The 16,269-nt window shown below is 48.4% G+C and overlaps 2 protein-coding genes and 1 pseudogene across 3 annotated transcripts in view; 2 read left to right on the top strand and 1 right to left on the bottom strand.

The window, feature by feature from the left end:
* Positions 1–16,172, top strand: part of LOC139054457 (uncharacterized) — a 47,816-nt pseudogene extending 31,644 nt beyond the window's left edge.
* The window catches only part of LOC139050420 (uncharacterized), a 516,820-nt gene that overhangs the window by 299,021 nt on the left and 201,530 nt on the right, over positions 1–16,269 (top strand). The window lies entirely within an intron of this gene.
* Positions 1–16,269, bottom strand: part of LOC139054459 (protease-associated domain-containing protein 1) — a 102,810-nt gene that overhangs the window by 12,370 nt on the left and 74,171 nt on the right. The window lies entirely within an intron of this gene.

Genomic DNA, 16,269 nt, shown 5'->3' with positions numbered 1-16,269 from the left:
ATCAGCAATTGAAGGCTTTAACCAAGATTCGGTGCCAAGGACTATGTCAGCGTCAACACTTTCTATCAACCCAGAAAGTTCGGCTGTTTTATTAACGACGCTTCGGCAGTTCACGACGACAGCAACGAGTCGTCGACATCGGTACTTCTGCTTTTTTCTTGTCTGTCACTGCCTACGCAAAGGGACGACCTCTTCTTTGTCTTCATCCCACCTGAAAGCCCTGCCGTTGATAATCAGTTTGTCAAAATTCAGTTTTACTTTATTGTTCTTATCCTCTCTTTTTGCCTTAGCGTATTCCCATAACTTCTTCCTAATACTTCTTGTTTCAGGTGAGTAATCTTCGCCGACACTGTACAGCGAATCCTTAAATTTTTTAGCATTAAGAAGCACTGCCTGGCGGTCTTTGTACAAGGAAAATTTGACAATAATCGGTCTTTTTCTATTTTCTTTATAGCGTCCTAAGCGGTGTGCCCTTTCCAGAGACCCGAGCTCAATTCCAAGGCTCGTTTTACAAATGTTCTTTACCATAGCTTCGGATTCATCCCATGATTCTGACGGTTTATCTTCAACACCATAGAAAACAAGATTTTTCCAGCGACTTCTGTTCTCTAGGTCGTTTGTTTTCTTCTGCAAATCTTTTACCTATTGCATGAGATGCCGTATTATAGCTGCCTGTTCTGTAGCAATCACACTGATGTCCTTTATCTGGTTCTGAGTTTGACTGAGATTATTTTTCATTTCCATCAGCATGTTCTCATTCCTTTCGAACCTGGCTTCGATGCCGTTTAACTTTGAAATTAAAGTTTCCTGCCCACTGCGCAAACATTGCAGCAGTTCCATCTCCGGTGGGTTAGTAGGATTCAGGCGTTCTTGTGGCTGTGTATATTACGCTATATAAATCTTATTGTCGTATATTTCAGCGCAATCTATATTCTTCGAAGTGCAGAAGACGCCGGGAACGCGTACAATTGCTATTAATTGCAACGATTGAGCTCGTCTATGTGCCCAAATCAAAACGCACCAAGCGTCTCAAAGCACTGGCATGCCAGCGATAAATTCATAAGTGCGTTTCATTCGCTTGTCGATACATGCATCCGTGGCTTAACGGTTTCAATATCAGGCTTCTTTACTAGAGTCCCTGTGTTCGCATCCTGCCGTCGGGCAATTTTAATGATGTATATTTAATGATTTATTACGCAATAAACTGTTGAAAATGACCAGTTTACAAAGTCACAAAGCCGTTTGAAGCCAAAGAGGACGAAGTTTAGGCAAATCCATGTACTTCCCATAATTCCCATGCTGGGACAACCGCTCCCATTGTAGCTCACGTAGACACTAGCGCCAGAGTTCCCTCTAGTAATTTTGTAGGAAACTCTATGGTCCTCGCCCCCAATACCGACATCTTTATAGTGACGGCCCCGTCACCGTAGTGTGGATGTTAAAGTACCGGGCACCGTCACTGTAGTGCAGATATTAAAGTGCCGGGCTCCGTCACTGTAGTCACTACCAAAAATTTTAGAGTACCGCAAAGGTCGGGATTTGACTGGCAACACTGAGCGGCTACCGCCATATACCTTCCAAGCCGACTGCGTCGTGGGAAGGCCGCCGTGTTGGAAGAGCTTTGTATTCGGTGACACATCGGATTGAGTGTTTACTGAAGCACAACTACTTTGTGCCCGGAGATAATGGTTGCTAAGAACGAAAATAAAATGTTATTTTGTGCGAATTAATGCAGGAGGTGGTTGTTTTGCACGCTTATCATGTTTACTGCTGGAACTGTGCTACGATTGTGGGCAGCAGCTTAGCGCTGCTATCGGGAGCTTATGCTCCCCTTTATTTTTTTCCCCTTCCGCGGAGCGGGTTACGAAGGAAACACTTCGTCACTTCGAGCCGGAATGAGGCATGCTTTTGCTTTTACTTTTGGGCATGAACATCGTGGACCGCCCCATCGGCTTCTATTGATGTTTCCAAGTAGGACGAAACTAACACCTGACAGTGTCACAGGCACGTACGTTCATTGTGTAATTTCACAAGCTAAATCGGATACATTTAATTTAATTTGCAAACGCATACCGCGCGTTCTCGATTCTGCCGGGTGACTTCGTCCGCCGTATACGCACGACATACTGCGACTTCCGTGTGCGCACCGGTGTTTGGCCGTGATCGCGTAAGACGATCTGTGCACAGCAGGCGTAAAAACCAACTTCGATGACCATTTTGTGCACTAAATCTTGTGGAAGGCCAATATGAGAAATTTGCGTGATTACAGCTACGTATGTGTACTTCTGTACACTGATAATGAGCGAGAGTTTGCTACATGGCGATTTATGAACGCGGCTGTCTAGTGCGTGCATGAGCGGCTACTCTTCTCAACTTATTTATGACTGTAAAAAGAAAGCAGGAACGCCCGCTGGTGACGCAGTACTTTTTTTTCTAAGTTACATAGGCGATGTACAAAATTCTTGTGCTTTTAGAGCGGTTTATGTAACATGCATAGTGACAGAGTCAAACTAAAGCTACTGGGTGTTCTGTTGTTTTGTATTTCTTGTTGTGCATCAAGCACAACATTATTTGGGTATGCACCGTAGCATTTCAGCATAAAACATATGTATTCTGACTTCAGTTCATCGCATGTGCTCGGCTTACAAGCTCAAAATTTAAAGCATGTGTTGTGACTATCACCTGGCCATTGGTTTCAAGCTCGAAATGCGTATGTATAAATGAGCAAACGATAATTGGAAAAAAGGAAGTATCACGGGCCTCGCATTGACCATGTTTTTATTGACTGCGATCGTCACGATCTGCGAAAAACAAGGGCCATATGGGTCGAGTGACTCGAGGCGAGAGCGCGCTCACGTGCGCGGAGAAATCATGCAAGTACCTGGTGCACGTGAGGACGCGGAATTCTCGCGCGACAAGTGTGCCTTCGCGTGCCACGAGGACGGAATAACCGCGTGTGTTGAGCAACAAACGCGTACACGTGTACCCGCGTCAAGCGTGCTAGACGCGAACGATCCCTGCAATGAACTCCTATTTTCGTAGCATCGCTAACACCGCGTGCACTTCGCTTAAATATTGTTACGTAGGAAGACGCAGACGAAAAGCTATGTACAAATATATTTACAAGGAAAATACGCTGCGCTTGGCCAAGAGGCAACAGCCCGCGCTAGCTTCTAATCGTCGTCGTCGTCTTCACACTGCTGGCCTTTCGTGATCGCACATATTGTGCCGTAGCACTACCCCCGGCTGCAAAAGCGCCGTCCCGGAGCGACTAAAGATCGGACTCGGAAGCAGTGTAGTAGGCCTTGAGACTACTGACGTGTACGACATCACTAGATGCCACAGGAGAGGACGAGGTTGAGCCCACAGGAGCAATATCGTAAGTCACAGGCGTCACCTGGCGCAGCACGCGGTAGGGCCCTGTGTATCGCGAAAGAAGCTTCTCTGAAAGTCCGACGTGACGAGAGGGCGACCACAGGAGCACGAGCGCACCAGGTGAAAACTGTACGTCACGATGGCGGGCGTTGTACTGACACTGCTGAGTGGTCTGTGAGGCCGTAAGTCGAGCACGGGCAAGCTGGCGTGCATGGTCGGCGAGGGCGATGGCGTCGCGTGCATACTCGCTTGTTGAGACCGCAGCAGGAGGAAGTGCCGTGTCTAGGAGCAAGGTAGGTTCGCGACCGTACAGTAGATAAAAGGGAGAAAATCCGGCGGTGTCGTGCCGGGAAGAATTGTACGCAAATGTTACGTAAGGAAGGGCAATGTCCCAGTCGTGGTGGTCCTTGGAAACGTACTTGGCCAGCATATCGGTAAGAGTACGGTTTAACCGCTCTGTCAGGCCATTGGTTTGAGGATGGTATGAAGTAGTCAGTTTGTGTTGAATGGAGCAGGAACGCACAATGTCAGCGATAGCTTTCGAGAGGATGTTTCGACCACGGTCAGTAAGCAGCTGTCGCGGGGCGCCATGAAGCAAGATAATGTCACGCAAGAGAAAGTCCGCGACGTCAGTGGCGCAGCTGGTAGGGAGAGCCCGAGTGATAGCGTATCGGGTGGCGTAATCAGTCGCGACGGCTACCCATTTGTTCCCAGAGGATGACGTGGGAAAGGGACCGAGCAGGTCTAATCCAACACGAAAGAACGGTTCCACAGGGACGGTGATCGGCTGGAGATGACCGGCAGGTAGCACCTGAGGTGTCTTCCGACGCTGGCAGGGATCACAGGCAGCAACATAGCGTCGAACGGAGTGAGCGAGACCAGGCCAATAGAAGCGGCGGCGGACGCGGTCGTACGTGCGGGTTACCCCAAGATGTCCTGCAGTGGGTGCGTCATGCATCTCAAAGAGCACAGTCTGTCGTAGATGTTGTGGCACGACAAGAAGAAGATCAGGGCCATCAGGGAGGAAGCTCCTTCGGTACAGAATGCCGCCCTGGAGGACATATCGGCGAACGGATGCGTCGGTAGGTGTAAAGCGCAGACGCTCAATGAGTACTCGCAGCGATAGGTCTCGGTACTGCTCATCGGCGATGTTAGCGAAGGCAGACACAGAGAAAATGCCGTCGGCGGTACTACTGTCGCCGTCGTCAGGCTCGTCTACCGGGTAGCGAGACAGGCAGTCAGCGTCCTTGTGTAGTCGGCCAGATTTGTAGGTGACAGAGAACGAATATTCTTGGAGGCGTAAGGCTCAGCGACCAAGCCTGCCTGTAGGATCGTTCAGTGAGCATAACCAGCAAAGCGCGTGATGGTCTGCGACAAGGCAAAAGGCTCTGCCATATAAGTATGGGCGGAACTTCGCAACCGCCCAAACTAGGGTCAGACACTCACGCTCAGTGATGGAATAGTTGCGCTCCGCGAGTGAGAGGAGCCTGCTGGCGTAAGCGATAACACGGTCGTGGCCACGCTGGCGTTGTGCCAGTGCTGCTCCAATTCCGTGACCGCTGGCATCAGTACGGACTTCGGTAGGCGCAGAAGGATCGAAATGGGCCAGAACGGGAGGTGTTGTGAGAATGTCAATTAGATGAGAGAATGCAGAGGCCTCGTTATCGCCCCACTGGAAAGGAGCGTCTTTTCTCAAAAGGTCGGTTAGTGGTCGTGCTATGGCGGCGAAATTCCTCACGAAACGGCGGAAGTACGAACAAAGGCCGATGAAGCTGCGCACATCCTTGACACACTTCGGAACAGGGAAGTGCGCAACAGCATGGAGCTTGCCTGGGTCCGGTTGCACTCCGTTCGCGTCAACGAGATGTCCAAGGACGGTAATCTGGCGACGGCCGAATTGGCACTTCGATGCGTTGAGTTGCAGACCGGCTCGCCGAAAAACGTCCAGGACTGCTGACAGGCGCTCGAGGTGCATAGCGAACGTTGGGGAGAATACGATAACGTCGTCCAAGTAGCACAAGCACGTGGACCATTTGAAACCGTGAAGAAGGGAGTCCATCATGCGTTCAAAAGTGGCAGGAGCGTTACATAGGCCGAACGGCATCACCTTGAATTGATAAAGACCGTCGGGTGTTACAAAGGCAGTCTTCTCGCTGTCGAGATCGTCCACGGCAATCTGCCAATAGCCGGAGCGAAGGTCAATAGAGGAGAAATAGCGAGCACCGTGGAGGCAGTCAAGGGCGTCATCAATCCGAGGTAGGGGATACAGGTCCTTTTTGGTAACCCTGTTAAGGTGCCGATAATCCACGCAAAAGCGCCAGGAGCCATCCTTCTTTTTTACCAGCACAACCGGTGACGCCCAAGGACTACATGACGGTTCAATAATGTTCTTGGCAAGCATTTTGCGAACTTCTGCGTGAATAACTTGACGCTCAGCTGGTGACACTCGATACGGGCGGCGATGAATAAGAGGGGCATCGCCGGTATTAATGCAATGTTTGACAGCTGTAGTTTGGGCTAAAGGACGATCGTTAAAGTCAAAAATATCGTGGTAGGAAAACAGAACGCGGTAGAGTTCACGAGCGTGCTCGGAGGGAAGTCGGGGGCAATCATTTTCCGTAAGTCAGCGATGGTACAATTTGTCGACGGCGATGGTAGAGGAGTATCGGATGAAGTGTCTACTGCAATGGATGCTACTGAGTGATCCTCGAATGAACAAAGCTGGGCCGAAGACATCCCACGTGGCAGCACTTGTGTTGTCAAGCCAAAGTTGACCACTGGCAGGCAGACGCAATTCGCCGTAATAGATAAAACTGTATGGGGTACTGTGATCCCGTGTGTAAGGAGGACGTCTTGCATAGGAGCCGCGATGTAGTGACCGTCGGGGACTGGTGGGGATGACACTAGGTCAACGTAGGTCAGTGCCGAAGGTGGCAAGCGAACGAAGTCGGCGGAACTGAGGCGACTGGGGTGTGGTTCAGCAGGATCCAGAACAGGCAGGTCAAGGCGGAGAGTACTGGCGGAACAATCGATGAGAGCAGAATGTGCGGAGAGGAAGTCTAAGCCGAGGATGATGTCGTGGGGACAGTGGGCGATGACTGTGAATAGCACGATTGTTGAGCGATCGGCGAAGGAGACGCGTGCGGTACACATACCAATTACGGGGGCTGTTCCGCCATCGGCGACACGGACAACAGGCATCGTGGCGGGTGTGATAATTTTCCTGAGCCGGTTACGAAGGGCAGCGCTCATTACGGACAAATGCGCCCCAGTGTCTATGAGAGCAGACACAGAAACACCGTCGACTTGCACGTCAAGAAGGTTCAGATGAGTGGGCAAAGTCAGTAGAGGATTTGGCGGCGTAGGGAGCAATGCAGCGTCACCTCGAGGCGCTGCATCGTCTAGTTTTCCGGCTGGGAGCGGCGTCTGAAGGGAGTCGGCGAATAGGTAGGAGTGACGGGGCTGGGGAGAGCGAGATTGTCGTCGTTGGGGCGAAGGCGAACGAGAATAGGGGCGGTTCGTTGCAGGAGAATCAGTGGCGGCATTATCGGAGCGTGCGGCATAGGGACGAGAAGGGCCACCTGAGGGGCGAGAGTAGGCGTAACAATATCTTCTAAAACAGTGCCGAAAAGCACAAGCAAGGTGTACTTATCCTTCGCACACGTGGGTGTTTTTTGTAGGCTTGAAGTTCTCCCGGCCGATTCTGTGTAGCCACGCAGAACGACGCTCTCGGTCATTTTGCCCGGTCGGAATCTAGGGAAAAGTCTTTCCAGACTCAGTTCGGTTGCTGCATCCGAAAGCGCAGCAGCCAGGCATGATTTCCTTGCAGTCAAACGCGAGAGCGACAATCGGAACACACACACAAAAAAAAAAAAAACGTAGGGAACCTGCGCGACTCAGCCGGCCCGCCCGGCGCTCGGAAGGTATATGGCACCCCAAAGTCACGTGGTACGGTTGGGCCAATGAACGCGTCGGTGGCGCGGGGAAAACGAATGCGGTACTCTGAAATTTTTTCCAGTGACTAACTCGTGCTAGAGCTGCTGTATATGCTACCACAGTAGCATATACAGTAACTCTAATGCCGACGGCGCGGCGGCATGGCACATGCTTGGAGAAGTGAGTGCGCGTGTACAATCTGGCGTCAGCTTCGCTCTAAAATGTGTTGACAGCCAGAGGAAACCGCAAGGAAATCAAGGTACGTCTCTGTATATCCTCAAATCAGGTTTACACAGTGCACGTTGTTTCTTGTAGCATAATACGATCGAGACGCAGCTAAGGCTGCGTTGATGCATGACTTGATGTGCTGCATTGCACGTGTCTTGAAATATCTATTCTGGCGAGTGAGCTGCCGCTGTGCCTAAGCGCTGCCCCTGCAACGCTCGACCTCTGTACACCCCATGTAGTGGTAACCAACTTCTTGTTCTTGCACTGTTTTGTTTTTCAGCTTGTCTGAACCACCCGATATTGCGGATGATCAAAGCAGTGTGTCAGCAGCAACTAACGATTTCCTACCTAGGTATGCATAAGCCCCAGCTCCGTTTAAAAAAATTTGTTTTTCAAGCTAGTGCTGTTTCCCCATGCTTTTGCACTTTTTTCATGCCGGTCACTAATATATAGTTTCTGTACCGTTTTGTTTTCTAGCATTTGTGAAGCACCGAGTTTCGTGGAAAAGTGATGCCCTGTAAGTAGGCAGACTTAATGCATTGCGCATGCAGTTATAATAGCCTTTCGAGCTTATTACTTTTTCAAGCCGGGATTGGAGCTCCATATTCCTTAATTAGTCCTGATATCAGCGCTTTGTTCTTACCTTTTCTTTTTCAGTGCAGTGGCCACCTTCAACAGTGGAAACCGCTGCAGTAGCATACGTCGCCGGTTTTGTCGTGAATGTGATAGAAGAACAAAGGATGTGCAGCGCCTGCCCAAGACTGAATGATTTGGGACGATCAATATCACCAGTGATGGGACTTAACCACCGAACTAGAGGGGGTTTGGTGTTCCCAAAGCCCTAGTTTGTAGCTGTTGTTGTAAAAGTAAAGAAGGCCATCGACATCGCAGTGCCACGTATTGGCACAAACGATGTGTGCAAAAAGATCACGGCAATGATTTTGCCGCATCTGGAGAGCTGCCCTCTATTTATATGCGAGGCAAGAAAAGACCATGCCTCGGTCACTACCTCAATAGCGGCAAATAAATTCATAAAGCCCCTCCTATCAAACATTGCTGCTCTTGTTACGGACAGAGTGGCCTATCGCAAAAAAATAATCACTAAGCCGCTAAGTCGAAAGGTTTTGCGCGTTTAAACAGCTCGAGCGCGCGCGAGCTGACAACTTTTTATTGTAAATAAATTCCTGCATACAGTGACTTTGTGATGCTGGTAATTTTTACCACGAATATAGCCATGATATTCGACTAATCAGAGCCACAGGACGTTGCTCTCCGCGGCTGTCGACTCTGGTGAGCAGATTCTCTCGTACAGAAGGAACAGTGATGGGTTCGCCTAAGGAATATAAAATTGACAGCTCAGCGTGCAACATCGCCTGCCCATTTTCTTCATAGTACAATTGCCATTTTCCTTCCAGGCTGTTTTTTGACCGGTAAAGACGTTCTGACCGAGCTAGTACGTCATGCACAAACGTTCATGAATTTACAGGGGAAAAAAATTACTACTGCGTTGCCTCGTGAGACGTGGCACTTTTATATAAAAGTAATGCCTTTCCATGCTTTCATTGGCCTGCTGCGCCCAAACCCGCAGATATGATTGTTTTCCGAGGAGCACTCGTTTCGCATGGCATCATGACTGCCCGCTCCGGACAACATGCGGCTGCAGCGTCTGGAGCTGAGTAAGAAAATAAATACCTAGCCGCAGGAGGCATTGGTGTTCTTGTGTAAATTTGTATTCATCGCGGTTTTCCGCCACTCTTCATCACGCAATACGTCCAAGGCGCTGCAAATCGCCTCGTGCGAAATCATCGGAGGGGAGGCAAGGGGTCGGGCAAGCGCGCCGCTGTGCGGCGAAAGGAGCGGCCAGGCCACTCTCCGCAATTACGCCCTCTCCATCCGAATGGAACGGCTGGAGCAAGCCCCGCCGTGTGCGCGTGATCGAGGCGGCCGTGGGAGGGGGTCTTCTGTGTTTGCCGCAAGATGGCTCTGCGTGTGCAGAGCGGAGAAGAAATGTAGAGGAAACGTACTTCGCTACTCGTGTAACTGCGACTTCTATAAGTTACAGGCTCATAATTACCGATATACACCGCAGTATAACTTTCTACAGCACATTTCTAAGGCAACACCGCATTCACTAGAGACGCTTTTGTACCGCTTTGAAGCAGCGAACTCGTAGCTGAGTGGTAGCGTCTCCGTCTCACACTTCGGCGACCCTGGTTCGATTCCCACCCAGCCCATCTTGGAACTTGTTTTTTATTTATGAAGCGCCTCCCGCGATTTATCGCTCACGGCCAACGCCGACGATACCGGCTTCTCTGCGACACGAGCTCCTTAACGCTGTCGCGTTAAAACATAGCGTCACTTCCACTCGGAACAGAAGCTTCAGCTATGCAAGTTCCGCTTGACGCCGGAAGCTGAGTGGGAGAGGAGGGCAGGTTGGCGGTACTTAACCTGGTCGGCGGAAACGTGTATGGAGGGGCTTTATTTTGGGCCAGTTGCGCCTTTACGTGCGCTGCGACTGGCGCGCCGCCGCGCGGCTGGAGAAGACACTCGTTGAGAACTCGAGCAGAAGGAAACGTATCCGTGCTGCTGCCGGAATACGAATCCGTGCCGCCGTGACCGCGTCAATGCGTAGTTGATTGGAATAATGAATTGCTGCGTAGTCAGCTGTACCAACAGGTAAACGTCGTGCCCAGCGGGAACGATGTTTGCCGGTTTCTCAACTCGTCCGTGCTTTGTCGGGCAGCGGCAACAGTGGATCACGGCTGCGTGACGAGAAAAGTAAGTTTGGTTCCCGTGACCGTGACTTCTCTCACGGCCGTGTCGCATTCTGCGTTTTTGTTTTTCTTGTGCCACTAACATCTACACGTTTCAGTGCCGACAGAACAAATTGGGTGCCCTCTCGATACACGAAGATATGCAGCGTCCATTTTGTTGGGGGTGCGCCGTCCAAGGATGTGTCGTCCCCGTCGTACGTGCCGATATTTCCTGACGAGTACTGTAAGCGGTCCGTTCTTCCGGAAGATAAGGCTGGACGCTATGACAGGCGAGAACTCCGCGAAATAGGCACTTTTTTTTTAAACTAGCCATCAGGTGTTGACATTTTTAGAAGCGATAATTTCTTGGCAACACCCGAGCCAAGACTTCGTCAGTCGGTGTGATCGATGGTTCGTGTGACCGATTTCACTCTAGTGCTGGCAAAAGCGCAGCCGCTAGAGCACAGTTGCGCAAACTGGGGGTTTCAACTCCCCTCTCCGAGAGGTCGCGGGACGATGTGGTTGTGGCTCCTCGAAGAGCTCCCATAATTAACGCAGAAATAGTACAGTGGGGTAGCCATATGGCACTCGGAAGCTTCAAGAGGTCGCTACAGCATAGCTTGGCTTACACCATAAGTCCCGCAAAAAAGAAAAGCGCAGTGACTTTCTTCACGATCTTCATTCCAACCTTGATGCTAACTTACAAACTGACGCCATCTTTTTAGACTTTGCCAAAGCATTCGATAAGGTACCTCATCAACGTATACTCTTAAAACTTTCCAGACTAAACTTGCATCGAGAAATTATTGCATGGTTAAAAGAATTCCTCACACGTCGTTCACAGTCCGTTACTATTAACAACTACTCTAACAGTCTACCAGTAACATCGGTCGTTCCTCAGGGAACTGTCCTTGGCCCCCTCCTATTAATTTATATTAATGATCTACCACAAAATTTATCATGTCATGTCCATCTGTTCGCCGACGATTGTGTTATTTATGCCCCAATTACTAATACCGCTGATCAAGAATCCCTTCTGGACAATCTTAACTGCATTCAATCATGGTGCAATCACTGGTTGATGACACTTAATCCCAATAAGTGCAAACTCATGTCTTTTCATCGTCGTCACAACCCGCATTTATTTACTTGCAAGATTTCCGATTCTCCTGTCGAACTCGTTCCATCCTACACTTACCTCAGTATCACTAACAGCAATGACTTATCATGGCACGAGCACGTAACAGAGCTAATATCATCTGCGAATAAAAAACTAGGCTTTCTTAAACGTCATCTTCACGACGCCCCTCAAAACGTAAAGCTACTTGCTTATAAAGCATTAATCAGGCCAAAACTTGAGTATGCATCCGCCATCGGGAATCCACAGCAAGCTTACCTCATCGACTCATTAGAAGCTGTGCAAAACAGAGCCGCCCGTTTCATTTACTCCTCATACTCATACTCATGTTTGTTGGCTTCTTATGATATGACTAATAAAATCGGGACCCTCGGTTAACCCCCTTTCTTCTCATTCATCCTATATTAGTGTTTCATCTCTCAAGCTACAGTCCCAATTATGCCGTCTTTCCCTCTGTCGCTGTATTTCTAGCCTGTGCCTATTTCACAAATTTTATTATTCCCAGCTCAAAAAGCAGCCATACATCTGCGCACCGCCATCACGCATGTCTCGCCGAATTGGTCATCTGCTGAAAGTTTCACGCCAACGTGCCCGTACGACTACATTTTCCAAGTCATTTTTCCTCCGAACAGCAAGCGACTAGAATGACCTTCCCCATGAAATTGCAGCCATCACCTGTCCATCAACCTTCCTAGAAAAAGTTACATCCCACCTGTCATCATGAAAAAAAATGTTTTCCTTTCTCATGTTAACTCCACCCCATATGTAAAACCCCCTACAGGGGGTCTTAAAGGAAATAAAAATGAAATGAAATGACTTCACACAGACAAGCTGGGCCGGTATTTCGTAGCGATGCCTTTTCCGATTCTATGCTTTTTCAGGCTTTTCACGCTTGGCCAGTGGTCAGAGTGACGGTCTGCCCACATTATCAATGGGATCAGGCGGCCGTGTGCAGTGGATGATAAGAATAGCGTTGAATAAGGCATAAGGCATCGCTCCAAAATAGCGGCCCTGGCCAAGTGTGCACGCACTTTGAGTGGTGCATACTTAGGAGTAAAAAGCAGTGCATGTAGTCATTACGGGGGTGATTAAACGCCCAAAGTGGGCAGCATGGGGACAAATTTGCATGCGGAACAAAAATCGAGTCTGTTTGTTCTCGTCTTAAGAGATCTGGCAGTTGTTAGTTTTCGTTTGTATTGGTCTTTCACCAGAGCCTGACGGAGAGAAGGGGGAGCAGATTCATGATATGGACCTGTTGGCTGTAAATGAGATTGCTCCAATCTAAAGCAGTTCTACTACAGCACCTCAGTCCGTGCGTGCTATGTCAGCATGAGCCAAACATTGCTGATTGCAACTGCTCAAAACTTACAGTAGCAGTGCCCCCCCCCCCCCTAATTAGACATTTTCTCGTTCAATCCCAGCCTGCATTGAGATTATCTAGAGAAGTTACAGTGTGCATTTTTCTTTTTAGAATTAAGAAGCGGAGAACAGCCGCAGCAACTGCTGCAGATGTCGCCTGCTCCTCAACATCTTTGCCAAACATAGTGCAAGCTGGACCACCTACAGCTACCATGGACGTGCCAGCTTGTCCAGCACCAGCAGTCACACTACTGCTGGAGGAACATGAAGGCACCGATGGGAATAACGAACCTAAACAACTGCAAGGAGTTGAGGTACGTTCTGCTGTACTACCATAAGGTAACGAGCAGGTACCGAGGTACCCACTCAAAATTTGCAGATTATAAAAAAAAAGGAATGCAGGGTGGGTGCTCCTCATGTTTGAAAACTAAAAGGCAGGACAGACATATTGCCATGAATGACAAATGATGCAGCAGTGAATAAAAAACAACTGTACATTTATTGTGGCAAACTTGTGCCAAAAACAAATGAAAAGCAGCCTTTACTGCCTCCGTTAAAAGCACATCACCCCGATGCAACACAAAACAACATAATGGTACACTGAAGAGCAATCTGGAACACAAAACGTGCACAGTCCTATTGAGTGTAGAACGGCTTCAGAAGAATAATGTGAACCACCTCGGGTCGCAAATGGCTGCATGAAAAAAGCTGGGTTTTGTCAGCCGCCACTTCATAATTTGAGTCCCCCAGGCAATGAACAATCCTGTAGGGTCAATCTTTGCTGTTGTTATTTATATTAAAAACCTGCGATGGTAGTTCCCTTCTCGTTCATCACAATGAACATTCATTCAGTTTCACCTAGTTTCCCAGGGGTACTGTGGTGAGCCTTGCATGGGCTTTCGTGTCTTGGTGTACCTGGTTCGGGCTTCTTGACGTGGCATACAATCGGTATTCTAGGGTAAGATAAAGCTAGAAAACACCTCATTCTCTTGTCTGAAAATTGTAACATGCCATCAGTTTTATGCAGGTCTCAACTAAGACGCTAGAGACACCGTAAGCCCACAGCAAAGGAGTCATGAATTCCCTGTTCGCCGGTGAATGCGAGGCATCCACCCAGGTTGAATTCTTTGCACCTGAACAGCCTGCAACGGCTGACGCAAGTGTCACTGCATTGCGTTTAGAAGACCACCAACCAAAAGGTTTCTACGGCTACCAGTCCTTGGTGGACAAGGAAAACGACGATGCCCTCAGTGACCTGACTGGGGTGACAGTTACGGTGTTTCTGGCCCTGTTGAGCCTCTTGCCACGAGTAAATGTTAGATCACCTTCCAAATGACACCAATGAGAGTATATTCACAAGTTGCTCAATTTAAATTGAACTGAAAAATAGATATGCTGATGTCATGCACGTTCATCTAAAGGTGCAGCCTTTTTTTTTTATATTTGATGTTGATGATGATGTTTTTTTGTTTGATGATGGTATTTCTCCTCGTTTTCACGTGCGCTAGCAGACAGTGTATCTGCTGACGAGATTTCAGCTACCCGTGTGCAAGCTGAGTGAGATATCGATCACAACTAAAACAGAAAACTGACTTCCTGGTCTGACAATATTTATTTAACGTTAGTGATGGAGAATTGTTTTTAGCACATTGACAGTTTAGGACCATGCTCTCAATAGGAAACCACATGCCCAAACTCAAATCTTAAAACAAGCTGTTCGTACGAGGTGCATAAACATAGGCGCTGGATAAAGTCAGCCTTTGGAAAGCGTTTAGTATTTCACCAGACGACAGACGCAAAAAGGTGTCTGTTCTTGCAGGGTTCAAACGCTGGCTTTGTGCGTACATCCGTTGAACTTTTGATGAAGGAGATGGTGGTGCAGTGAGATCAGGTGCATCTTTTAATCCTTTCACAATGCACTTCAGTGGGCAACTAGCTTGTTTTTACCCGTAGCATGGTCCTCGAGCATCAGTGTGCCACTTTATGTATGAAAACAGATTTTGAGTTCCAAATACAGATCTCAGAAAAGTTTTGCAAAGCGACTGAACCTCAGGCAGGTCAGATGGGTTGGAATCCCATAAGCCAGGAGTTAAAGTTTCCCTGGTCTTCTCAAGCTGAACAACATTTTGACAGTGGACAAGACCATCAACTGCATCAGGATTGCCATTGTTGGACTGTGGTTTGAGAATGAATGAGAAACATATGTCTAAATTGATACTCTGGTGATTTCAAGCTTGCATTTGGCAATGCGGTCACATTAGGCGCCAAGGGGACGAACCTAAACATAGTCAACTGCGACATTCAGATAAGAGTGTTGGCGTGAGACACAAAACAGCACTACACAGGAGTGTTTGCATCAATGTGGCAGATGCACAGGCCAGAGGAGCTTAAACTTGGGAGGGATGTCTACCTGCACCAAAATACCGCCTGCTTGTGTTCAGGCATTGGACAGTTTGAAGAAACGATTCATACACCTAAAGCACTAAATCAGCTGAACATTCGTTTCAAAATTGTGGAAGTTTCTGAATTAGTAAGAAAAGAAAAGCTTTGAAGGTTGGTTTCATCACTACTGTAAATGCTGTTCTCACAAAACACCTCTCATTTTACAGGTGCGTGGCGAGAGATACTTGGACCTGGCGGTGGACATCAAGCTTCTGCTGTTTCTCGTGAAGATGAAGCTTGGCCTCACATTCTCTGCAATAGGCATTTTGTTAAGCGTGCATCAAACTAGCGCGTCTCGCATTTTCTATGCCACGCTGAATGTCCTGTCCGTCAGTACCGGAGGGTGGATCAAGTGGTTTTCGAGGGATGTGGTACAATCATCGATGCCTTCCTCTTTCCGTCTGAACTATCCCAATTGTAGGGTTATTGTAGACTGTCCAGAAGACAGAATTGAGAACCCAGGTAAAGTTGCAGATAGGGTAAACTGCTGGAGCAAGTACAAGAGCGACTTTACAATGAAATTTCTAGTTGGGATCACGCCATCCGGTTACACAACATCTATTTCGGATGTGTTTGGTGGCAGGTCGAGCGACACGTACATCATCTCCGACTCTGGATTGATTAACCTGCTGAAACCGGGGGATATGGTGATGGCGGACAAAGGTTTTCCCCATGTAAAGTGCAACTTAAAAAGTAAGGACGTCACACTTGTCAGGTCACCATTTGCAAAGGCGAACAAGTACTTTACCAAGGCGGAGATGGAAGAAACTTATAAAGTTGCATCTCACATCATTCATGTGGAGAAGTGCATTCAACGCATCAAGATTTTTGCCATCTTGAATGAAAGGCTAACCCCAGAACTCAAGTATCACATCGACAAGATAATGCATGTGTGCAATGTGCTGGCTAACCTACAAGGTCCTGTCATCAAGACTGTGTGAGTGTTTTGAAAAAAAGCAAATGTTTGGACAGCTCTTTTTATTTTTGGTGTATTGTGCAAGCGTGCCCACATTTCGTTCAATAAAAAAGAACATGCTT

This window comes from Dermacentor albipictus, chromosome 1 (assembly GCF_038994185.2).
Source record: "Dermacentor albipictus isolate Rhodes 1998 colony chromosome 1, USDA_Dalb.pri_finalv2, whole genome shotgun sequence".
NCBI lineage: Eukaryota > Metazoa > Arthropoda > Arachnida > Ixodida > Ixodidae > Dermacentor > Dermacentor albipictus.
Note: the sequence above shows the minus strand (reverse complement) of the source record. Positions and strands in the feature narration are given on the sequence as shown.